This window comes from Ictidomys tridecemlineatus, chromosome X (genome assembly GCF_052094955.1).
Source record: "Ictidomys tridecemlineatus isolate mIctTri1 chromosome X, mIctTri1.hap1, whole genome shotgun sequence".
Taxonomy (NCBI): Eukaryota; Metazoa; Chordata; class Mammalia; order Rodentia; family Sciuridae; genus Ictidomys; species Ictidomys tridecemlineatus.
In genome coordinates, this window is record NC_135493.1 from 57,397,764 (window position 1) to 57,425,283 (window position 27,520).

At 38.2% G+C, this 27,520-nt stretch overlaps 1 protein-coding gene across 3 annotated transcripts in view; it reads right to left on the reverse strand.

Annotated features, from left to right (window-relative positions):
* Positions 1–6,338, reverse strand: part of Sytl4 (synaptotagmin like 4) — a 63,024-nt gene extending 56,686 nt beyond the window's left edge. For 2 of the 3 annotated variants that reach the window (XM_040283651.2, XM_040283648.2), the window contains exon 1: positions 6,183–6,338. The gene's annotated coding sequence lies outside the window, so the exon portion shown is untranslated. Of the gene's footprint in view, positions 1–5,635; positions 5,727–6,182 lie in introns of all 3 variants that reach the window. The other variant, XM_040283649.2, reaches the window with a different exon arrangement.
* Positions 6,339–27,520: the final 21,182 nt, after the last annotated feature.

Sequence of the window (27,520 nt, forward strand, 5' to 3'; positions counted from 1 at the left end):
GTCACTGCACCCGGCCTGCAAATAATAATTAATTACAATTTACATATGCCTACTCTGCTGAAATAAGCTCCAAAAAAAGCCATTGTCTACCTTCATCTCTACAACATCTCAAGTATATGGATGGATGGATGGATGGATGGATGGATGGATGGATGGATGGATGGACGGACGGACGGACAGACCTACTGCAGGATCCTGGCATAAGGTAGGCAATCAGTGGGCAGATTGTACATTCTCAGTAAATCAATCCATACTTTCTGATAAGGTGCTAGCAACAGTTAAAGACACTGATACTAAAGCTATTCTAATGCCTAAACTGGTAGAGCTACAAACAAGTAAACAGTGTAGACACCATGGAAATGTCATATCTCTTACAAATTATTCCTGTTCAAGGTCTGGTCACCCAGATAAGAAAGTCACAGTGGCCCATCATTTCAAGTCTACTTTTGCTAGCACCATCCAATCTCCTGCCTTCTCATATTTCAGTCATAGTCACCCAGACAAATTCCTTAAACTAGATTCTCTGCACTTTATTTCTAGACCTGGGGAAATGAGTGCCACTAAAGAGAATGGGATAGACAGGTTCTGTGACTGGAGGTAGAGACAAATTCAAATTATCCAAGCCTCTTTTTGTTTATTTTTCTAGCTTTATGGGAGTATAATTGACAAAAATGCATGTATTTGTGGTGTATAACATGATACTTTAATCTATATATGCATAATTTTGATAATGTACCCCTACAGAGTTCTTTTCATCTCACTCATATGCCATTTTAGACCTTTGTAAACAGGGGGTGTCACCTTCAAAATACTACCTTTACACAGTTCCTTCTCCACAGCTTCATCAGTCCTGCACTCTTTCCCTCCCATTTCAATGAAAGAACTACCTCCCTTTCTCTGAGGCCAGTCTTTTCATCTTTTCTCCCTTTTCATTCTGCGATGCACACACCCCACCCGCCCTCAACTTGTTCAAGGACCTTGCATCATCAAGCTCTCTGCTATCTATATATAAATTGTTTCATCTCTCTCCTGTAGTTAAAGCAAAGCAAAATTAAAAGACTTTTCTGGTTCCTCATGCTCTACTGACTCCTTCCCATCACATCAGACTGGCAAAAATTCAGAAGACTGTCACAGACTAGGGACATAGCTCAGTAGTATTGAGCTTGACTAGTATACATAGGAGGATGTCTCTTTGGCTTTGCCTATTCAAAATATTAAATGTATAAATATTTTATTTATTTATTTTTAATTGATGTGATAATTGTCTATATTTATGAGAAACAATTTGATATTTAGGTCTATGCATTCTTAGAAAGATTCAGTTTAGCTAATTAACATACCTATCATCTCACCCATTTATTTTTTCTTGTGGTAAGAATGTCAAAAATCTATTCTTGGGCTGGGAATACAGGTCATTGATAAAGTGCTTGCCTAGCACATGAAAGGTCCTGGGTTCCAACCCCACAACCACGAAAAATACACACACACACATATAACAATTTTAAGTATATTCTACATTATTATTAAACATGGTCACCATGTAATGCAATAGATCACTAAAATATACTCCTCCAGTCTAATTGAAACTCTGTACTCTTTGATCAACATCTTCCTGACCCAAAAATTCTCCTACTAGAAAGCCAACCCTCAGAAATACTTATGTGTGTATATCCTTAAGTATTATGCAAGGATATTCATTGCAGCCTTGTGGTTTGGACTAGGGTCATAGGCAGAGGAGGTGGAGGCTGTGGCAGAATACATGATACAGTCTGAAAATCAGATTGGCAGGACTTCCTTGTGAATTAAATGTGGCGGTGGTGTAAGAAAAAGAAAGGAATGAAGGGTGACCCCATGTTCTTGGGTTAAGCAACTAAATGGATGATGGTGCCATTTTACTGAGATAAGGGAAGCTAAAGGAAGGGGTTGAGAATGTGAATGCAATGAGGAGTTGTTTTAGCTATGTTATATTTGAGATATTATTAAACAGACAAGAAGAGATGTCAAATAGTTCAGTGAAGATATGAAACTAATGCTTATAAGAAAAGTCCAGGTCAGAGATATAAATTTGGGAGTGACATGTACCTTGATAGATACTATTTAAAGCTTTGAGGCTAAATGAGAGCCTCTAGGATCAAGAAAACTCCACTGATTTGAGTTCTGGGTAACTCCAAATGTTTGAAGTTCATGGAGAAATTGAGTAGTTTCTTGTACAAATTTGAGTTTGTACAAGTTCAAAAGTTCAAAAGATTGAGTAGTTTCTTGTACAAACTTGAGTTTCAAAAAAATTAGCATATATTAAATGGTAAAATAATTACCACCTTTTCCAGGGCTCAATTCCTTCCAAGTCTGTTTTTTAAATTTTTTTTATAGTTGTAGATGGACAGAATGCCTTTATTTTATTTGTTTATTGTTATTTGGTACTGAGGATCGAACTCAGTGCCTCACACATGCTAGGCAAGTGCTCTACCACTGAGCTACAGCCCCAGCCCCCAAGTCTGGTTTTTGTTTTGTTTGTTTGTTTGTTTGTTTGGTACTGGAGATTGAACTCAGAGGAACTGAACCACTGAGCCACATCCCCAGCCCTATTTAGTATTTTATTTAGAGTCAGGGTTTCACTGAGTTGCTTAGAGTAATGGCTGGCTTTGAACTCACAATCCTCCTGCCTCAGCTTCCAAAGCCACTGGGATTACAGGCATGTGCCACTGCACCCAGCACCAAGCCTGTTTTGAAGGGATTCTGGCCTTTTCCTGAACCTTTCAAAACACATTTAAACGAAATAGCACTTTTTTGTTTCCTGTCACACAATAGTTTTCCCCACTTGCATAGTCCTCCTAGTATAGAACCTAGTATAGAATTAGTCAAGTACTACACAAGTCACACTCAGCTACTGCTTTACCATAAAGTTTATAATTCAGTAACTATTTCACACCTCAAAGGCTAAGGGTGACTTGAGGCCAGAAGCCTAATTTGTGGCATCTATTATTCTTTTAAGCTGTTCACTTCCCTGTTGCATAGTAACTTTCTTCAACCTCTTCCTGAGCTTGCCAAGTGCCCAAAATGCCTCAGGACATCTGACAATCCACATCCCCTCCTCCTAATGTGCAGCCCTCATTCCTACCACCAAGAAGCATAACATCTTTGCATTTTTACTTTTATACTTTAGAAGTTTCCATCCAGAGACCTATGCTTTAGAAAAAGAGAGAGGAAGCACTTCCAACTAGGTCAAAGTTGTCGTCAGGAATGAAATCTCAAAGCAAAACTCAGTAGAAGGAAAGCTATAAGAGAACTGGGCCTGGGGCAACCTTACACCTGTAGGGTGACAAACTGGGCAGGTTTAATTTCAGGCCCAGGAGCATACAAAAGAGTGCCAGATCCTAGAATGTGAATGTCATTCATTAATTCATTTCACAAATATGTGTATGCACCAATGATATCCCAGGCACTGTTTTGAGTCCTGGGGGTCTACCAGTGAATACAACAGACAGCAGTCACTGTCCAATTGAACTTTATGTTATGGAGGGGGAGGAAACAAATAATAAGCAATAACAAGGTAGGAAAGGAATATAAAGAATGTTCAGGAATGGGTTGCAAGTTTAAATACAATAGTCATGGAATGCCTTGCTATGAAGGTAACATTTCAATACAAATTCCCAACTATGGGGATTCAAGTGCCTCAAGATGGTGTTTCAATCCCATCATCACCACATGTCAACCCCCTTGAAAGCATAGTATTCCCAGTTCCTAGAACAGTTAATCTCTTGTGCTTAAGACAAAGGGAGTTCCAACATCCAGACCTTGCCCTTAGAAAGGTTACAACCTTCCAGGTGCAAAAACAACCAAGAGTGGTGTTAAGGGCTTTATTGAGGAGTAAATAAATTGCTTTAAACAGGATAACTAGTAATTCTGCTTGCGGGAAGGGAGTGTATGTTCAGTAAGGTTGTCACAAAGGAAGTGACTTTAGAGCTAAATCTTGAGAGATGAACAAGAATTAATGGCAAGGATAAGGGTATGGGTGACAAATCAGCTTTTCAGGAAGAAAAACAAAAGAGAACAGTTTGCTGAAATTCCCGGAGCTACAGTTGGGGAAGACATCTTCCTTCCCATTATTATGGCCTAAGATACTGTATTCATCCCATAATAAAACAAGTACACCAACACCCTCATGCTCTAAGGCATGGATGTGGGGAAATTCTTATCACCTACCACCCCATTATTTCTCCCCTAGCCATCAGGAGCTGATGAAGCTGAGTCGGTTGTACATCCCTAGAATCCAGGGTCATGTTCTCCTAACTTCAGTACAGTTAACACTGAGTTAAAAGCCCAAATTTCATTCATCCAGGTACACTCAAAAGTATGTTTTTGTAGTGACAATATGGCAAGCAGCCTTACACTGGAAATGAAGAGGGTAAGACATTAGTGCTGGAAGTAGTCCAAAGCCCCCACAGTGCACCTATGATGAAACTAAAGGCCAAAACATATGCTTGAGCTTAAAAGAGAAGTTTTTAATTACTTAGTCCTCACCCCTGAGCTATTAGTGTTCCTAACATCCAAGACAGTAGTGATAATGTGACGGGATAGGAACATAAACTGTGCCCCCATCAGAGAGTGATTTAGCGCAAGGCACTTAACCTCCAAATCTCCATCATCCTCGTTATAACCATAACGTACTGCATTGAGTTATCTTGAGAATTGTATGAGATAATTATGTAAAGAACTTATTATCATGCCTAGCAATAAATAATTCTAACAACCATTATCAGGAGCAGACTTTAAGGGGAAATGCTCAGAGTACCAACCAGAATGCTATATACACTCACTGATAAATTACCCTAGAACAGGCCTCCAAGCTCCATGTCACTGCTTTAACTTAGAGTAAAACATTTGAAATTGTGTTACCAGAAATATTCATCCCCTACCCAAAGAGCCTCATAAGTCATCAGTGGGCTTTTTCTACTAGCATTTTTTGAAGGGGCTTACACACACACACACACACACACACACACACACACACACACACACACGGGAGAGAGAGAAAGAACCAGAAATGCTATTAGGGCCACAACTCTGCAATAGACATAGTTATTGGGGGTAAACAGTTTACAAATATTTTAGGTCATTTTTCCCTACAAGTAACGGATTTATGAGTGGTGGGGGTGGGGAACTGAAAGAGCAGAAAAGAAGCCAGTTAAAAATAGGAGGTCCAGGAAGTACTGAAGACTAATTTCTGCCACAAATGTACAGGATCTAGGGTCACCCAGCCAGAAGCAATATGTGGAATGCTAGATCCTCTGGTCCTGAAGAAGCAGAATACTAGGGGAAGAAATGGTTAGTGAGGAACTGATTATTTTTTAAAGCCACCAGAATTCTAATCGATTTATTTCACCACCAAAACCCCATCTTATTCAACATTAAGGGCAGGAGAAATACCTTCTGCCCTTTACAAACCATCACAGAAGATAGAAGTGTTCTATGCCCTAGTGTGGGCTCTGGAAGTGCTCCCCCAGGAGCAAATCACCACAGCCTGCTTGACAGGCAGCAAGATAAAGCAGTTCAGCCCCAGAGCACAGATCTGGAACCCCCATTCCCAAGCGCAGAGAGCTCACTGAGGCAGAACCAACCGGCCTCCCGCTTTTACCTGTGGATGACCAGCTGAGGACAGGGAAGCCAACGCCTCGAGGTCTGAGCACAGACAGGGCAGGGCAGAGACCCCTTGCGACTAGGGAGCTCTGTGAGAGAAACCAAAGGTGACAGGACGTCTGGAGTACAGTTCCCGCTAGGAGCTCGGCCCCACCCCCGCCCACCCGGCCAACTCTCTGGAGGGGCTCGGCTGGCGGGAAAAGTCTAAGCACACCGCACCAGGGATGACAGGGATGAGGCAGCACCTCGAGAGATATGGTCCGTGTTGACTACGTGTGGGCGAGGGAACCGGACTGAAGAAGTCCATGGCAGGAGGGACCGCCCCAAGCAGACGGGACTCAAAGCGTTGGGGGTGCGGTCCAAAGAGACCCAAAGGACGGAGGGTACAGTCGGTCAGCTAAGGAGAAGGAAAGACGGAAGGGGGCTAGAGAAGGACTTAAGTCTCTGATATGGGGGTGGGGGCGTTTTAGCAGCGAAAAGGGGCTGGGGGTCCAGAAAGAGTCCTGTACAGAGGGCGAAGGGGCGGCCACTGGCTGCGGACCTACCTGTCACCTGCAACAAGTGCCGCGAGAGGTCTAGTCGTCCCAGTGTCGGATTCAAGGGAGGGTCTCTGGCTCCGGGAAGACCGCAACCCTGCGCCGGGCAGCTGGCCCAACTCACTCTCCCAGGAGGCGGAAAAAGCTGCAACTTTCCCTGGAGCGGGGAGGAGCTGGACTCTTAAAGGGGCCGCACAATGCTCCAGGCTCCTTAAGAGGGGGCCCACGCAGCCTGAAGGTGAGCCAAAGCCTTAAGACACTGGAGGAATGTCTTCCAGGGGTAGGAAAAGGAGCTCAGGGACTGGATCTCAAGCTAGACATGCTTCCTCCCCCGTTTACTTCCATCTGTGGTCACTCTTAGATGGTAATATCACGTACCTCTCTCCTCTTCAGCTGAGCCCAAAGTTGTCAAATTGTCCTGTACTTCTAAGAAAATAAAAGATTCTCAACTATATAATTTGGGAAAATAAAATATATGGCATCTGATTCTTTGACTTTCAGCTTTTTATAACAAATATAAATACCCATCTAAAATAGAAACGTTTTGGGCAAAGAACATAAGTTGCATATTCGTGCTCTAGGACACAATTGATTAAAATACTCAATTCACTAGTAATAAAAGAAGAACAAATTAGCACAATAATGTAATTATTTGGCAAACAATTTCATGGGTTTTAAAAATAACATTTAATAATGACAAAAGTGACCACCAAACAAATTCTCTCAAAACTGCTGGTAGACTTGTTTGTTGGTTTAAAGCCTTTTTAGAAAGCATGTGACAACTATGAATCAGTAAACTTTAAAATGTTTATATCTATGCAATAGTTACAGATCTCTCCCTTCTTCTCTCCCCTCCTTTCTTCATATCAGTTATTACACATACTCAAGTCTCTCATCTCCCATCCCCAAATAAATCTGTTCAAGCCTCTATCCTATCTACATATGAGGTTCCTCTTCCAGCAAATTTATTGAAAATGTATTTACATGTGTGTTTGCAACTTTCATTCCCTTACTTCTCATTCATTTTTCAGCCCCCAACAGTCTGTTTCCTTCCCCCACTGAAACTGTGCTTAACCAGATATCCAACCAATGACCTCTGATTTAACAAATCCCTCAACAAATAAATAACTAAACAGGGCATTATCAGCCCTTGTCTTTCTGGACCTGCCCTCTACATTCAATAGTTTTAAACATTTCATCCTCCTTGAAACTCTTCCTGTAGCATCTATGACAACATTTTCTTCAGCTTTTCCTTTTACTACTTCAGTCTCATTTACAGGTTCCTCCTCTGCTATCTGATCTCTGAAAGTCAAACATTCTCAGGGTGAGAAAAAAATAGTCTCTCCCTAAATGATCCCTTTCACTCACATAGCTTTAATTGTCAACTATATGGCCACAACTGCAATTTTCTAATTCTACCCAGACAGTTTCTATTTTCTTGACATCTCCATGAGTATTACCTCACATTCAACACATCCAAAGCTGAACACACCATCATCAATTCACTTAAATTTACTATTTCTACAGTATTTTCTATCTCATTAAAAGACAGCATGTCACTCAAGGCACAAACCTGGCATCTAGCATAGTACCTGGCACATAGTAGGCCCTCAGTAACAATAATATAAGGAAAAAGAGATGTACATAAATTTTTTGTCCAATTATTTTAATCCTAGTATTATGTAGAATAATAAAACACTAGGGAAAAATAGCATGATTCAATGGTTCAGTAAATTATGCTAAAGTCATAAAATGGAACATTATATAGACAAACTGATATTTCCATGTAGTTTACTATGCCAGGGAAATGCTTATGTTATACCATTAGTTGAAAGTAGTATACAAATTTAATATAAAATATGTTCCCAACAATTAAAGGATGGGATATGCATGGTAAACATTAGAAGGAAACATGCAAAATACTAATAGTGAATATCTGTAAGTGGTAAACTAAGTGAATTTTTGTTTTCCTCCTAATTTTCTGCGTTTTTCAATTTTCTTATAATGATCATTATGGCTTTGGTAATTTAAAAATCTTTTTGAAAAATCTTTAAAAGGCAAAAATCATTTTAATTATTGCAGACAGTACAATAAAAATCCAGTCCCAGGCTCTGAAGCCTGGAAAACTCAGTTTTCTTTCATACTTTAGCCTCTCAGTACCCTGCCTCCACCCTGAAGTGTGAAGCAGCCACTTCAAAAAGGAAATCCTTTTGTTTTGTAGCTTTGCCAACTCAGACCTTGAGGGGGTGTTCTGCTCAGCCTTGGTCGTTGTATGTGGTCCACTCCCATTCAGGGACTGTGGTGACTCCTTTGCAAGTGGTGCTTGACAGGAGCTGGAAACATCTTCAGCCAGAAGTAACATCAGAAAACATTTAGCCCAGCCCCTTTATTCCTCAGGAAAATTTTGTTTTTACTTCTTTCTATGTGTGCAGAAACTCTCCAACGTCCACTTCACTAAAGAGGATGTGAGAATCTGACTCCTCTAAGAGGATCTCACTGACCCAGTTACAAATCACAGTGTGTCAAACATCAACAATAAACCAAAACAAAGTTAGAAAAGTTAGCACATGTTCTCTACTTTGCAAACTGCTGTCTATTTCTATTGATCCTACTTGTCTGCCACAAGAATTCTGTGCTCAAATTTTTATATTAAATATTGTGAGAGGTCCAAAGCAAAAAGTCCAGGCACTATCCTGTGCAAAAATATAAACAGGAACTTATGGATTATGATCCTACTTACAGTATGTAAACTCCTGTCTGTAGTGAATGATTGGATTCAATGAGTTGTTCAATTTTGCCACGTTGAGGATGTTCTGGCTACTGCAAACTTGAAAATATGGAGATTTTCCTCAGCTCCCAGAGACAGAATACCTCAATATTTAGCAATTTTTCTTTTTTAAAACTCTTAAGAGTTTCAAAAATACATAAACATATAGAGAATAATTTTAAAATGATATGCCCACTACTAAATTGAAAAAATAAAGCATTACTAATACAATTAAATCCCCCTATGTTTTTCTCCATTGCAAGGATTTCACTATCTCAGATTTTAGTCTTGATCATTCTATGTGTATCTACATAACATTTACTATATATGTGTCTATTGCTGAACAATATGTAATACTTTACATAAATAATATTATTCTGTAAGTACCTTCTGAAATTTGCTTTCCTCAATTTTATGCTTATGTGGCTTATCCTTGTTAATAGATATAGCTATAGTTCATTCATTTTCATTGCTACAAAGCATTCCAGGGCTTAAAGATATTGTAATTTATAGTCTCCTAATTATCAGGTACTTTATTTTTTTACAAAAGCTTCTTTTTTAAATCTTTATTTTCTTTATTTTTTAATATGGTGCTGAGGATTAAACCCAGTGCCTCATATGTGCTAGCCAAGTGCTCTACCAATGAGCCACCACTCCAGCCCCTATAAGGTATTTTCTAATTGCCAAAGTTTTAATTCTGATTTTCAGGACACTCCCTCATCATCTCATGTTGAATAATAGTTTACTTTAGTAAACAGAGAGAGAGAGAAGAAAAGAAGAAAGGAAAAAGCAGTCTTCCTAACAAAATAAATTTAGTGTACTAGTTGTCTATACTGAGTCAGTGAGTATAGGCTATAAAAATTAGGTGCAGTCTCTCAGTCAAGATGAGCATTTATCAATTTGCACACTATTGACATTTTTGACAGGATACTTCTTTGTTTTAAGGTGGAGCGAGCCATCCTGTACGTTGTAGGATACTGAGCAGAATCTCTTTCATCTATCCATTAAATGCTAGTAACTTTTTTTCCAGTTGTGACCACCAAAAATATCTCCACATACTGATAAATGTCCCCAATTAATAATGTCAACATTACTGATATGTTCCACAGGCAAAGCACTTAAGTAAGTGCTAAGAAAAGATAGAAGAACAAATGCTGAAAAAAAAAAAACATTCATTCAATGATATGTATCCATTGCTATGTGCAAAGTATACTGTGCTAAGCACTGCAATTTGGGTGACCCTTTCCTCAGGAAGTTCACTGTTTATTGACTGGGGTGGGGTATAAGGGCAGGCAAATTATAAACATAAAATTATAAAATAATATGGAAAAGGCAAAGCTAAAGAGATACTCAGGATATGTGGGAATGCATAGGAAGACCATTTGCATCACCTTGGTAGGAAAGTAGACTGTGAAGACTCCCAGGAAAAAGTAATAGCTTCTCTGAATCTTAAAGATTGAGTAGGAATTAAGTAGACCAAAAAGGTAGAAAGGAATTCCAGGCAGAAAAAAATACCATAAGTCAAAGCAAAAAGGCTAGAATAATACTAGATATGTGCAAGGAACTACAGGTACAGTGGTGTTGTTGGAACATAGATATAAGGAAAAGGTGATGATAGATGAAGCTAAAAAAATTGTGTATTAGATTTTTAGGGCTGTCATAACAAAGTACCAGAAACTGAGTGATTTAACAACATAAACTTTTTTCTCACAGCTCTGGAGGCTAGAAGTCTGAGATCAAGATGTTTGTAGGATTAGTTCTTCCTGAGGGATGTAAGGAAAAATGTGTTTCATGACTCTCTCCTAGCTTGTATGAATTTGGAGACACACTACTCATTACAGATATGCAGAGACTAAAATTTCAGAGACATTGTGAGTCGTGTTAAGAATTTTGGCCAAGAATGGTGGTAGATGCCTGTAATCCCAGTGGTTTGGGAGGCTGAATCAGAAATATTGCAAGTTCAAAGACAGCAACAACTTAGCAAGACCATGCCTCAAAATAAAAAGCAAAAAAGACTGGGATATGGCTTGGTGGTTAAATGCCCCTGGTTTCAATCCCTGGTGCCAAAAATAATAATAATAATTTGGGATTTATTCAGTAGCTAATTATAGTCATTCATAAAGCCCTGGATTTCCCTGCTCTGCTATTTTTTTATAACATCACTCAAATCAGCTTTCATCCTTTTAATGGCTAAATATTATTCCAATGTATACCACATTTTTTATATAATTATAAAATGATATTTAGGTTGTTCCTAAATCTTGACTGTTACAAGCCAAAGCAATCCTGAACCAGAAGAATGATGCTGGAGGTATCACAATACTTGACCTTGAATGATACTACAGAGCTATAGAAACCAAAATAGCATTGTATTGACCTTAAAACAGACATGAAGACCAATGACATAGAAGACACAGAGAAAAATCCATATAGATATGGTCATCTGGTACTAGATAAAGATGTCAAAAAATATATGCTGGAGAAGTGGTGCTGGGAAAACTATATACCTATCTGTAGAAGAATGAAACTAGATCCCAGATTTCCCTCCCCCTACAAAAGTCAATTCGATGTGGATCAAAGAGCTAAGAATTAGATCAGAAACTTTGCATGTACTAGAATAAATCCAGAGCAACACTTCAACATATTGGTGCAAGTACCGACTTCCTTAACAAGACCCTTAAAAGCTCAAGAAATAAAACCAAGAATCAATAAGTGGAACAGCACTAAATTGAAAAGCTTCTGCACAGCAAAGGAAACAATTAAAATCATGAAAAGAGAGACTACATAATGGGAGAAGATCTTTGCCAGCTACTACTCTGACAAGAAATTAATACCCAGAATATATATATAGAACTCACAAATGTTAACATTAAAAAAACCAAATAACCCAATTAATAACTGGGCAAAAGAACTAAACAAACACATCTTAAAAAATAAATACAAACAAATATGTGAAAAAATATTCTATATCCCTAGAAAACAGGGAAATGCAAATCAAAACTACATTGAGGGGCTGGGGATGTGGCTCAAGCGGTAGCGCGCTCACCTGGCATGCGTGCGGCCCAGGTTCGATCCTCAGCACCACATACCAACAAAGATGTTGTGTCTGCCGAGAACTAAAAAATAAATATTAAAAATTCTCTCTCTCTCTCCTCTCTCACTCTCTCTAAAAAAAAAAAAACTACATTGAGATTTTACCTCATTCCAATTAGAATGGCAATCATTAAGAATACAAACAATAAGGACTGGGGCTGTAGGTCAGTGGCAGAGTACTTGCCTTGCACGTGTGAGGCACTGGGTTCAATCCTTAGCACCACATAAAAATAAACAAATAAAATAAAGGCATACTATCCATTTATAACTACAAAATATTTTAAACAAAAACAAAAAAATAATACATACAATAATAATGCTGGTGCAAATGTGGGAGTAGGGGGAGGTATGCTTATACATTGCTGGTTGGGACTGCAAATTAGTACAACCACTCTGGAAAGCTGTATGGAAATCCCTCAAAAGACTAGGGAAAGAATCACCATATGACCCAAGTGTTACATTCTTCCATATTTATCCAAAAAAAACCTAACATCAACAATATTCTAGTGATACAGGCATATTAATGTTTATAGCAGCACAATTCATAATAGTCAAGTTATTGACCCAACCCAGATGCCCATTAACAGATGAATGGGTAAAGAAAATGTGCTATATATGCACAATGAAGTTTTTCTCATCCATAAAGAAGAATAAAATTATGGCATTTGCTGGTAAATGGATGGAGTTGGAGAATATCATGCTAAGGCTCAGAAAGTCAATGGTTGAATGTTTTCTCTCATATGTGGAAGCTAGAGTGAAATAAGGGAGGCAATTGAGAGGATAGTCAATGAAAATAGAAGAGATAAGTGGAGTAGAGGAAGGGAATTGAAGGGGAGGGAACAAGGACAGGAAAAGGGAGGAATGGTGGAATGAAATTGACCAAATTATGTTATGTACATATATGAATATACCATTGTGATTTTCACCATTATGTATATCTATAAAGCATAAGTTTTTTAAAAAAAATCTATAAATGAATAGAGGAAAGACCAGTAGAACACACAAAGGGAAATAGGGGGACGGATGAGGGAAGAGAAAGAGGAAATACTGGAGACCCAAGTGGAGCAAATTACATTCCATGCATGTATGATTATGTCAGAATGATCTGCAATAGTATGTATAACTATAATGCACTAATAAAATCATTAAAAAAGAAAACATAGCTATTAAAAATAATATTCCTATAAACATTCATGTATGGCACTTTTATGAACACTTGTTTTCAAAACACTTGTGAATGTATCCAGTAATAGAACCACTGGTTCACATGGTAACTTTATGTTTAAACTTTTGAAGAATCATACTGATTTCCAAAGCAGCTACCCCATTTTCCATTTCCCTTAATAATAGATGAGGGCTCCATTTTCTGTACATACTATTTATTTATTTATATTACTGGAGATTAAAACTAAGGGTGCATTACCACTTAGCTACATTGTTAGCCCCCCCTTCTTTTTATTTCATTTATGTCTCACTAAGTTGTATAAAGTTTCACTAAATCGCTCAAACTGGCCTCACATTTGTGATCTTTCTGCCTCAGCTTCCCTGTAATTATGATTGTAGTCATACACCATCACACCTGGTTTTAGCCTTTTTTACTACAGACATTTCAATCAGTAGGGAGTGGTATCTCATTGTGGTGTTGATTTGTATTTTCCTAATAACTAATAATGTGATCATCTTTTCATGTGGTAAATAACCTTTAGTACAAATTCTTTGAAGAAATTTCTATTCAGATCCTGTGTCCATTTTTATTGTTCTTTTTTATTATTGAATTATAAGAGTTCCTTAATATTTTACTTATACTTTTGATGTAGGTAGAAGGAAGGGAGAAAGCCATTATTGGAAGGGAGTTATCATAGAGTAGTATTCAGTCATAAATAGCAGTTTTGTTGTTTGATTCCAAAGGAGAGTTAAGTTCAGGGGCAAACTTGCTGAATTGTATTGAGGATGCGTCCTTTGTCATTATAGCCAAAATTGTATATGTTCAGTACCCGTTTGTTCTTTGAAGGTTGGTAATGCAGAGCGGAAAACTTTTAATATTAATTTTCAAAGATTCATTCTGAGTGGCCATTGATTTTAATTAAAGCACTTTTCAAAACAATTTTACAATATGCAATGAAAACTTTTACTTTTATTTTCCTTTGACCTTCTAGCAATGTTTGACACTGCTGCCTGCTTGTTCCTTTTTAAAGTCTCCTCTCTTATGGTTCTGAAACATCACAGCCTCCTGGTTCTCTTATCTCTCTGACTTTCTTTCCTAATCTTTTCAGACCCCACTTTTTCCATACTCACCTTAACACTGAAGGCTTTCACATTAGTTTATTCAGAAGAAGTTTGAGAGCATTAACATTTGCTGGTACATATTATGTGCACTTTCTAGAAGCTGGAAATGCAACAGCAAACAAACAAGATTTTGCACACATTGAATTTAGACATCCTAAGTCAGAGAAAAATAAACAATAGCATTAATAATAAGCATACATAGTACTTACTACTATTCTAAGTACTTTTCTAAGGTACTAATCTAAAATACACAAACACACACATACATACACACATTTAGTCCTCATAAAACTCTATGATGTAGATATTATTATTATTATATTTACTGATAAAGAAACTGAGGCACAACAAATGTGAAAGCCTACTTCACTACTCAGAATTCTTCCCACTTTCATGGTATCAGTCATAAAATATAAATAAATAAAAGTATTGATCCTTGGGGTAGACAATGCAAAATGCATTAATCCACTGTTAAAACCTATGTGTCAAACAATTTCCAGCCTTCTATACCTGAAAATTAATTGGTTGATTAGGGCAGAGGGGTGGGAGGGAAAGGGAGGGGGCAGGGGATTAGCAAGGATGGTAGAATGTGATGGACATCATTATCCAAAGTACATGTATGAAGACATGAATTGGTGTCAACGTATTTTATATACAACCAGAGATATGAAAAATTGTGCTGTATATATGTAGTAAGAATTGTAATGTATTCTACTGTCATTTATTTTTAAAAAAATAAATAGAAAGTAAAAAAATTTTAAAAACCTGAGGCACAAAGAGATCAAATGTTTAACTCAGGATTTTAAGCCAGACAGTACAGCTTCAAAGTCCATATTCTTAACTAGTTCTCTATATTCACCTCAGCAATAAACAAATATATCATATATATATATATATATATATATATATATATATATATACAAATACATGCAAGATATATATTTGTGTATATGTGTGTGTGTATCTCTACATAGATATGTAAAAGAGTATTCAATGGGAATTTTTCTGTTGTTTTTCAATGTTTTGACTGAGGTCTCTAGATTAAGGAAATATACACTAAGGTTAATCCTACATTCTAAAGAGAGATGCTACACAGATTCCCACAGGACTTGCTAAGAGGTGGCCAAACTGGTATTTCAATTATTAATCCCCATTACTCAGTTCCAGCCTACAAAAGATAATTCTAGAGATTAATAGGAGGAACAAAAAGGATTTTAAGAGAATTCATGGGAGTAGAAAGCACTGCACTCAAGTCAAGGGTGAAAAATAGATACCAATTAAACCTTTCAAAAGAAAGATACTGGCACCTTACTCCCAGCCTGGAAGCTTGCTTCACTCCAATAATTTTAGGTCTGCAGATATTGTTTTGAAGCAGATGGAGTTTATGGAAGAACGTCACATGTATCCTCTAGTGTGTGGAAAAAGATAAAAACTTATTTTTGACTTTTACCTAAAGTAATCTGAAGCAGAAGACTGTTTGAAGTTGTTCACAATGGCAAGACAAAGAAAGAGATCTGGACTTCCAATGGACCACATTTTCTATGGGCTGCTTATTTTCTTTGGAGTATTACTAGCAATTCTAGCATAAGATGAGGATCCCATGAGAAGAAAATTGCATGGACAAGAGCCAAGAAGAAAGGCCACCAGACTCTATATTGTTTCTATCAGTTAATGGTACATGGAAGAGGTCCTCACTAGAAAATTGAGGAATGAGGGGAAGGGTGTCCTTGAACAACCTATGAAAACACACTATTAGTTTTTCATAACTGTGACAGAAACATTTGACAAGAACAACTTAGAGGATGAAAAGTTTATTTTGGCTCACAGTTCCAAAGGTTTAATCCAATGTGCCCAACTCCATTATTTTGGGCCCAAGATGAGACAGAACATCATGGTGGAAGGGCATGGCAGGGAGCACTGCTCACCTCAAGGCAGCCAGGAAGCAGACACAGGGAAGAGATAAAGACCCACTGGAAAGAAGATGAACTCTTCCAGGGCACACCCCCCAGGGACCCACCTCCTGTATCCACCTGCCTTCAGTTACCACCCAGTCAGTCCATTCACACTAAGATGAATTTATTAGGTTACAACTGTCATAATGCAATCATTTTATCTCTGGACACTCCTACATTAACACAGGAGCCTTTGGGAGACACCTCACATCCAAACCATGACAACAAAACACAGGACAAGGCAATATTTGGGTATCTATCTCACAAAAGGATAATAATATCAAGATTGCACCTGCACATCAATTAAGCTTTTCACCATCCCTTTAAGACTTCCCAGTTCCTATCCTAAACCCAGAAGATTTGCAGAAGAGTAAGTAGGGGAGGAAGAGAAGTAGGGAGAATGGACGAACATATCTAGTCACTTTTCTTCTCTGGAGATCTGTGGGATCTCTAGGCAAACTGCACTGGAGGTTGGGAACTAAAGAAGAAATTTTAAGTTGGATATGAGATGAAGTTGTTGTTGTTTTTTTTTAACTTTGAGTGGTTGAACTTTTCAATGTCTGCAAACTAAACTTCTAAAAATATTCAACAGTACCCAAAAGATAGTGGGTAAAATACATAATATAATATAGTGATATTTTATCAAAACAGGATAAATGAATAGAAATTAGCAGGGAAAATATTTTAGGTATGTTAGTATATTGGTTTGTCTATTGCTGTAATGAAATATCTGAGGTTGCATACTTTATAAAGAAAAGAAGTTGTCTTTGTTTGGTACTAGTAATTGAACCCAGGGGAGCTTAACCACTGAGCCACATCCCCAGCCCTTCTTATGTTTTAGGCAGGGTCCTGCTAAACTGCTGATGCTGGCTTTGAACTTGCAATCCTCCTGCCTCAGACTTTTGAGCCACTAGGATTACAGGCTTGCACCACCACACCTGGCAGAAAAGAGGTTTATTTAGCTCATAGTTCTGAAAGCTCGAGGGCATGGTGCCAGCATATGCTCAGCTCTGGCAAAGGCCTCATGGTGATGGCATCACAATGGCAAGAGCATGTGCAAGAAGGAAGAAAATCATATAGCAAGACAGAAAGCCAGAATGAGGGGAAGATCCAGTCTTACACTTTCTATAAAAATCCTTTCATGACAACTAAGTCAGGGTCCCAATAAAACTGACTTAATCCCTTCCAAGGGCAATGTTCCCTATAACCTATTGACCTTTCACAAGGCCCCACCTCTTAAAGATCTCACCACCTCTTAATGTTGCCACTCTGATGATCAAGTTTCCAATACATGAACCCTTGGAAGATTCATTCAAACCATATCCAAATCATAGCAGATAGCCAAGGAAAGCCATGGGAATATCCTTGGCCCTCATTTCTTTTCATTATACACATTCTCCTCAGATGATGATGCATTCATCCATTCCTATGGTTTCACTTCCCCCTAATGACTTTTTTTAAAATGGGGATTAAACTCAGGAGGGCTTAACCACTGAGCCACATCCCCAGCCCTTTTATATTTTAATTTTTTAAATTTTGAGACAGGGTCTCTCTAAGTTGCTTAGGGCCTTGATAAGTTGTTGAGGCTGGCTTTGAACTTGTGATCCTCCTGCCTCAGCCTCCTGATCCTCTAATGACTCTTAATATTGCATCATCCGATAAATTTTCTCCTGATCATCAGATTCACATTTAATTCAATCCTCACCTCAATGGTCACAATCACCTCAAATTCAACTTTTCTAAACTTAAACTTCATCTAAATTCCAAACCTCTTCTGTCATCAGTGTTTTCCAGCCCAGAGAATAACAATAACATCTATCCAGTAGCATCACCCAGAAACTGTCCCCACATCTAACTAGTCCCAGATCCTATTCTCATCACCTATATAGATCTTGAATTCCTTCCCATTATCATTAACCTAAGTCAGGCCATAATCATCTTTCACCTGCATTACAATAACCTCCTGACTGGTCATCCTATTTCCAATCTATTTTCTACACTGTTGCCTAAGTAATCTTCACTAAATTCAAATTAGATCATGGAGAAATTCATTGGCTCTTAGTGGCCCTCAGAATTCAGTCTTTTAGGCTTAGAAATACTTTTGTGGTATGTTCTCTATCCTGCAAGTTTTTTCTTCTACCACTCCTTGTTCTTGACCATTGTGCTCCTTGACAACCTAAATGATTTACATTTCCCTTTAAACACCAAAATCTCTTGTTTCTCCTATCTTCCTTTATCTTCTCTATGCTAATCTATATGCAACCTTTATCTCTCCTGTGGAAAGCCTTCCTTACACCCATTTAGGGTTAGTATCACTCCTCTGAGCTCCCATTATTCCAAAGCACCCTGCATATATTTCTGATATAACATTTACTATATGATTTTCTCATTATCTCTTCAAATGGTTGCCTCTACCACTAAAGTGTGAGCTCCTTGAAAGCAGAAACTATGTCTTATAATCTCTGTGTTAATAAGTTCTGGCATATAAAATAGGTTCTCCTTCTAAATCTAGACTGTTCCTTTGCCTGAACTCTTTTCTTCCTCACCACCTATCTTGCCCTTTGAGTTTCCAGTGGCCATCAAAGATTCAATTTAGTCTACCCCTACAAGGTATTTATATGCCAAAGAGCTAACCAATTTTCTTCTCTGAGGGCTTCTTCTCAACCAGGGTCCCCATCCCAAGGGGACATTTGGCAATATCTGGAAACACTTTTAGTTGTCACACTCAAGAGAGAGGTGCCACTGGTATCAAGTGAGGTAGAAGCCAGGTGCTGTTTTAGTGCACAAGAAAGCTCCCCACAACAAAATATGTAGGCCCAAAATCCATATTATTGAGACTAAAAGATTCTCCCCTAGTGTAAGCAAAGCCCAACAACTTCTGTAACTTTGAGCCTTGTTTTTTTTTAATGCAGAATTACAAAGATGTCTGTGAAATTCATTCCTGTCTTCTGGAGTCTAAGATAATGAAGAAGAGGAAAAAAAAGTCATAAAGATAAAGTTCTTTTTGGCTAGGGTTTCACTTTATCTTTCTGGATGAGCAAAACACATTTGAATGTATGCTAAAACCCATATTTGGGGAAACACTTACAAAGAGATGGGTCATTTTTTAAATGGCCCAGAGGGCTTTAACTAAATTCAAAGAACTCTTTAGAGCCAGTATTTTTTTTTGGCTCAACCTAAGCATATTAGACAAACTCCTATACAAGTGGAAAAGGAAAGGGAAATGATCATTTGTTGAAATATTTCTATATGCCAAACACTGTTTAAAGTGTTTTACATAGGTTTTCCTTTCTAATCCTTGTAATAATACTACAAATATCTCCATTTTACAGATGAGGAAACTGACTCAGAAAAGTGAGAAACACATTACCACTAAGTGAAGACTACTAAGTGAAGAAATAAGGCTTAATTTCAATTTCTATTATACCATGTTAGGATGATCCATTATTCAAAGCACATCAAAATCAAATTTTCAAAAGAGAAGATATCATCCAATACTTTCAACATTTTGTTCTGTCAAATTTTAAAAAGATAAAGCAGAAGCTGGAATTATAGTTCAGTGGGACAGAACATGCTTAACATGTGTGAGGTCCTGAGTTCCATCCCCAGCACACCAAAAAAAAAAAAAAAAAAAAGAGGCTGGCATCCATTCTAAGTCTAGTTAAGCTTTTGTTTGATCTTCATACTTGAATAGGACCCATTTTCCTTTTATTTATTTCCATTTGGGGATGCTATAGTCCAATAAAATCATGCCTGGCTTGGGAATAAAACATAAAAGCTCATTCAATTAATCATGTGTACTTGAAAAAATGACTGTAGTTCATTATTCCTTGGTCTCTTATCTACAAATTGATAAAGTTTGATTATGATAATCACAGACTATGATAGATGTGATATATCTATCTTACATGTAAGCCTATCTAATATGCAACCTCAGTGTCACCTTTCACGCCCAGACCCACTCTGTATTTCCCTAGCCAAAAGGTCCCTAGGGCTCAGTTTTCCTTTCTCTCTTTCTAAAAATTCTGTCATCATCTCCATTCCTTTACAATTTTCCACAATATTCCCCCTTCCCTATTCTGTGTAGTGGAATACAATCTCAATACTCCGGAAGACAACTACAGGGGTTCTTTTTACATAACCTGTGATAGCAATAGTAGGCTCTTTCCCTTACAGAGAGTGGCTAATTGCATGAGACAGAATCAGATGAAAACATGCACATGCAACTTTTCTATTGTTATTAAGAACACCATCAAAGGCATACATGGTGGCACATACCTGCAAGCCCAGTGGCTCAGGAGGCTGAGGCAGGAGGATCATGAATTCAACGCTAGCCTCAGCAACTTAGCAAGACCAAAAGCAACTCAATGAGATCTTGTTTCTAAATAAAATATAAAAAGGGCTGGTTTGTGGCTCAGTGGTTAAGCACATTTTTAGTACCCTGGATTCAAAGACTTCTCTAGCTATGTGTAATGCTTCAAAGGTGTGGTGGTCTTTGTAATAGAGTGTGTATGTCTTTTAATTTAACTCAATTATGAACAGTTGTCCTAATGGAAAGAATACTTTGTGCTGATACTATAGCATATGGTCTGACCATTTTACACACCATAACCTGCATTACTAGTCCTTCTGCCATTCTGCATATATTTACTTTAATATCACAAGCTTCAGCTTCAAGGATTTTGGGGTCACATTCTCCACCTACTTTGCTATTGCCATTCCATTTTTGATAACACAATTCAAAATTTCTCTCTTTAGGCGCAAAAGGAGTAGCTATGTACAAATCTCTTCATCTGGGTTTAACCAAAATCCCTTCTCCTAAAATTCTCCTTATGGTTCTTCCTTCACTCCTACTTGACAATCTCAAGACTGTTCTTACTGTGTATCCAAAGGTGAATGAAAATGAAGCTTGAAAAAAATAAACTGTAATTATATGTGCAGGCAGCCACTAGGAAGCTTTTGCAAATTTGTGAAGTCCTGGTACTCACTCAGATTCTATTTGCATAAACAGAAAAGGTGCCACAAGATTTCCAAAAGAAAGGTATTTGACTAGCAGAGTTAAGGTGGAAATTAGTCTCTTTTAAAAAATAAGAAGATTGGGTTCATCTATGCTCTAAGTCCTAGGATTGGCCTGTAATAATTTTTTACATTGATATCTCTTTAGCTCTTCAAAAAAGTAGACTCATAAACAGGATCTTTTTAAAGTGAAACTAGTGGTTTGAAAGATGATAGAACAAGAAAGGATAAGCATTCAGCATTCAGATGGTGTCCAACCTCTATCATTCTGTTGCTACTACTAACTTTCTAGAAGGAGGAACTGGTAGAAAGTTTCAGTTTCTCTTGAGTAGTGAGGTAAATACTCAGATGAGAACCCCTCAACTCCTTGGAAGAAAGACTACTTTGGGCATCAAATCAGCTAACTCTCCATTCTGTGTATGTCTCTGCCTATGTAGACTCCCCCTCTCTGGGATCTATTTTACCAGCCTAATTTATATACTTTATGAAAAAAGAATTGATTATATGGGGTCAGCATAACACTAGTCATTTAAAAAGCAAATACAGGGAACAAGATGTTCTACACACACAGAATAGTGCTATTTCTTTTGAGGAGACACAGGAATCAAAGAGCAGAAATCTTTTGCTCTTCTGGTTCTGACAGAAAACAAAATGACCTTGGCATCTACCAAATAAGCCCCAATTCCAACAATTGAAGTTATTAAACACTATAAGATTAGATTCTTTCCTGTGGGAACACATTTGTGTTCCACAGTCAATTTGTGATTAACCTTTTCAGTACTGCTGGTGAATTAACTTGTTGTTAAATTCTCTCTGCGCTGACTTTAGGCTTTAGGGGTTTCCATGTGTTCTAAAGGAGCTTCGTACAAGGCAGCCAGCTGTGCAACTGTGGCTTATTTGCCCATGCTACTGGCATAGATTCTTCTGAGTGTGAGATCTAGAGAAGGCAGCCCCTCCCAGAGAACACACAAGACCAGCCCAGACCAGCAGGACTTCGTGTGGGTGGGGTCCATCTAGTACATCAATTATGACAGTCTAGAAAGGGGCTGAACTATGACACTACCCCAGTTCTGCTTCCTCTTCTGTTGTGTTTCTATTTTCTTCAATTTCTCCTGCTTTGTCCACATTACCAAAGATAAGAGCAGTCATGTAGATTCCAAAAGCCAAAGAATTCAAACTGGCACTGACTCCATAACTATAGATTTCTTTTTATTGGTTGCATAAAAACTCTACAGAACAATGGGTTTCTTTGTGTAATTTCTGTACATGCACATAACATACTTTGATCAATTTCATTCCCCAGTACCTTTCTTTGTCTTCCTCTCTTACTCCCCTAAATTTGTCCCTCTACTGGTTTCTCTTACATTTTCATGAGATCCCCCCACCTGCCCCTGCTTTTCTTTTCCTTTTTCCTCTCTAGCTTACACATATGAAAGAAACACATGATCCTTGACTTTCTGAGTCTGCTTTATTTTGCTTAACATGATCCTCTTCTATTCCATATTTTTAAAGAAGCATACAACTTAGACATATGCAGTGAAAAATATATTCATCAACATGTTAATATTATTTATTTCTGAGGAGTGGAATTACTGATGATTTTTAAATTTATTTTTTAGTTGTAGATGGACACAATATCTTTATTTATTTATTTTTATGTGGTGCTGAGGATTGAACCCAGTGCCTCACACATGAAAGGCAGGTGCTCTACCACTGAGCTATAGCCCCAGCCCCATGATTTTTTATTTCTGTGTTGTTTCCTGAATTTTCTCTCATTGTTCATGTATAGTAATACTTGTGTAGATTTTTTAAACTTCTTTTTAAAAAATAATATTGATGAGTCATTTTTATTTCCTGACTGCTCTGTTTCAAAGCACTGTAGAACAACCCAGAAAGTACAGGAAAAAAAAAACCAAGTAAGGAGTTTCCAGTTTCAGCATTATAATTCTTTAAAAAACATGAAGATATGAACAGACTTTATCGGCAGGGCCTCAGTAGAAAAATAATTCACATGGTCCAGATGAAAAAAAATTGTGAAAAGAGTATTTGTAAGGAGTGGTCAGGGTTACAAAGAGAAACAAGGGATACTGAGATTTGAGGGGAAACCCATAGACTCAAGAGGGTAGAGGAAGAAATACAGTTGCCAGAGCCTGGCGAGGGCCAAAACTATGGAGGAGGAATTTCCCAGAGTGGGGCTCTTATTGCACAGGAATGCAGTTACTGCCACAGTAGGTTAAAAATGGGAAAGAAATACAGACCCCCTCTCTCAAGTATCTGTTTTCCTGATATTTCTACTCCTTTACCAAACCAACAGGCAAGAGAATCAAGACTATATAATCCATATTGGTAAACTTCCTAGAACATAGAAAATGACTAGGAAGAATAGAAAATGGGTGGGGGCAGGGGACAAGGAATATCTAACACAGTCTATCCTTTTTAGTTTTTAAAATATCACCTTATTGAGGTATAATTGACATTTAAAAGGTGTATGTTTAGTGTGTATAACTTGATGAGTCTGTAGATAAGCATACACCCATGAAACATCTTCCATCTGAATGTTCACTTGTATTTTTTAACATCCTTTAAAATAAACTGATAAACATAAGTATCTCCCTAAGCTCTGTAAGCCATTCTATTAAATTAATTGAATCTAAGCATGGAGTTTAGGGCACCCCCAATTTATAGCTGATTGGTCAAAAGCACAGGTAAAATGACCTGGAGTTGAGATTGGCATCTAAAGGGGGTGCAGTCTTGCGGACTGAGCCCTCAATCTGTGGGATCTAATGCTATCTCCAGGTAGATAGTGTCAGAACCAAATTGAATTAAAGTACAGTCAACTTATGCCTGTTGCTGAAGTATTTCTTGCTTGACACTCAGTGTCAGAAGCATTTTGTTTAGTGAGAGTGTAGAAGAGACTGAATTTGAATTTGTTTTCCCTACTCACTTGATGTCATTGAAGTGGGATTTGCTAGAATGACCCTGGCTTGCAGAAATTTTTGGAAACTTTGGTTTGGGAAGAAAAAGAATAAAATGGTGGAGGATGAGGAGCCTTTGATCCATAGTATGAAACTACAGCTGCTCTGCATTCAATTGCTTAATGTAGGTAGAAGTTACCAATGGAATTTAGGAATGGTGGTAGACCCAGCTACTGAAGAATTGGTTCATTGGAAGGGGGTGAAAGGGTAAAGTTTCTAAGCTGCAAAGCCTGAATTAAAATGTAAAAGACTAGGTATTGTTAAGTTCCTCTGCTACACCCAGAACCTGAAATTCCTGAGATAGTTAAGACAACGCCCTACTGGCCATTTAGCCTAGGGCCCTGTGCAGTTTGTCACAGGGCCCCAACCAATCAGTTTGAATGTGTACCCCACTTAGGAGTGACCAATCACCCCCATCTGACCTGTTCCCACCAATGAATGTGCTAATCATTCCTCAGAGTTGTTCAATTTTCCCTGCGCCTCATGATGATTTGTTCTGATGTATGCAAAGCACCCCCCTCCCCTAAAAGTGTACTTAAGCTCTGCTTGACCTCTGCTCTGGGCTCTGGGCCACTCTCCCTTCCTGAGTGAGCCTTTGGCCTCAGCGCGCTGAATTAGGATCCTCTTCAATAAACTCCTTCCTGCTCATTGCATGAAGCTGGTATCTTGTGGTCTCTTCCTCCGACGTTTCGCCAGACCCTCACACAAGGAAATATAAAATAAGAAGAAGCATGCTAAATACAGTTATGTGTTTATTGCTATCTGTAATAGCTAAAAGGAAAGTAAAGGGAAGTACTGGATTGGACCTTGAGGCTGGACTGAGCTCAGATATTGGACTGATTGAGCTCAGGCCACCAGCCTCAATGCCATCCATGAAGGGGTAAGTTATGCTAGAGCAACAGAAAGTACTTCTAAGACCTTTGGTCACGAAGAAGATAGTTAATGTGGGAAAAGGGCAAAACCAAGAAACTATGAAAAATAGAAGGTACTATGTGAAGAAATTATCTCATTTGGTGAATCAGTATCATCAGCTCCCTGAAAACCTTTTACAAATATGAATTGATAGTAATTAATTTTAAGAGCAATACTTTTTTAAAAATATGGTGCAGAGTGAAAGAGCATGTTTGGGTTGATATGTGACCCCTGGCTCACAGTGGAACAATCACAGATAGCTCTATGTGATACTGACACACAGAAGATTGTTCCTGAAGAAACATCCAGCCTGTTGGAATGGATGAAAGCCACTGCCAGATCTGTTTCCTGGGAAAAAGGGAACTCAACCTGACTCAACCTATAAATGCCAATTAAAACACTCCAAATGAAGCAGCTGATATGCTTCCTATGCAAGCCACACAGGACTGGCTTTATGATGACCAGGATCTTCACCCACTAAATATGCCTGTTGCCAAGGTTATGGTAAATGCTATGGTTAAGGACAGGTTCTTTAATATGGACTTCCCATATAACCTTACTGCTGCAAAATGAGAAGACAGTTCAAAGAAGCCTTTAACTTTACTGTCTTGGCTACCCCTCATGGGTCTTACAGATGCTAATAAAAGCATTTGGTGGGGCTGGAATATATTTCAGTGGTAGAGTGTTACCTAACATGCATGTCTCTGGGTTCAATTCCCAACTCTGCAAAGACAAATAAATAAATAAACAACAAACTAACAAACAAACAAACATGAGGTTAATTAACAAGAGAATGCAGAAAACCAAACTGGAGTCACATGACTCATCCTAAGAAGATGGAAATTTTAAAACAGTTACCAAGAAATAAGGTGAATAAAGAAAGCAAGATAGGGTGAAACAAAAAGAAAAAAAGGGGTCACAGGACTCATCCCAGCAGAATGGAATAATCTTTAGATGATTATTAAGAAATAGAATTAGTATAGTAGAAGTTTGTGGAGTTAAAACAGTTAGTACTACTGATGTTTCAGTGGACCAAAGGGAGCACCTGCTAGTCTTCCAACATTAAAGGGTTCCAAAGAAGTTTGCTGCATCTATCCCAGTTTAGAGAAATTTAAAAGTTCAAAAGCCAAAGATTAGAATGAGAAATCTGATCTAAAATTTCCTGGGGCAATAGCCAAGCAAATCAATCAAAATTTTAAAAATTTAGGACTGGGGTTGTGGCTCAGTGGTAGAGCACTTGCCTAGCATGTGAGAGGCCCTGAGTTTGATCCTAAGCAACCACATAAAAATAAAGAGATAAAATAAAGGTAATGTGTCCAACTACAACTAAAAAATAAATAATTTTTTAAAATTTAAAGGGCCAGTGAAGCCAGATTTAAAGTTAGGTAGTCAGTGTAGTTAGGTAAATCGGGTCTAATGTGGAGTAAGATCCAAAATGGAGGCCATGTTGAGAATGAATTCTGGGAAAAGCAGAATAATTCTTGGAATGTTAATGAAGTCCAGGAAAAGCAGGACAACTCATGTTAATGTCCCCAAGGCCCAGAGCCCATCCCAAAGAAATGTTAATGAAACAGCTCCCAGCAAACTTGAAGATGCTGACCCAAAAAGTCCTTCCTGACCGGATTACTCCTTTGGCCCACCTGTGCCCCACCCTTAACAGAACAAAGGACAAGAATGTGACAGGAATGCAAGAAGACTTTAGCTATAAAAAGGGGAGACAACCATTCTTCCATGGATTCCATCTCTTGGGTCCCCTTCTTCCTCCAGGAGAAGTCTTTTCTGCTGTCCTTTAATAAACTTCTACTTTCCACTCTGACCTTGTCTCGATGTGCTTATCTGGTGTTATACTTCAACATTGGGGAAGTAAGGACTCAGCAGTCAACAGCGGTAACACCAGGATCCCTTGGCTAAATCCCTGATGGGGACCCAAAGCCTTTTATGCAACAGAGGACATACTGGCTGGACACTCCCCTTTTTATAGTTCTTTCAGTGATGGAATGTAGGTTGGAAGGCCCGAAGGGTGGGACAGGTGGGCCAAAGAAGTAATCTGGTCAGAAAGGACTTCTAAGTCAGCACCTTCAAGTTTGCTGGGGGCTGTTCATTAACACTTCTTTGAGGTGGACTTTGGCCTAGGGCCTTTTCGGACTTCATTAACATTCCATGAGTTGTCTTGTGTTTCCTGGAATCATTCTCAGCATGGCCTCCATTTTAGATTTCACTCGGTATTAGACCCAATTTATCTAACTACACTGACTACCTAACTTTAAATCTGGCTTCAATGTTAGCACATACCTGTAATCTGCAACTGGGGAGGCTAAGGCAGAAGGATGGTAAGTTCAAGGCTAG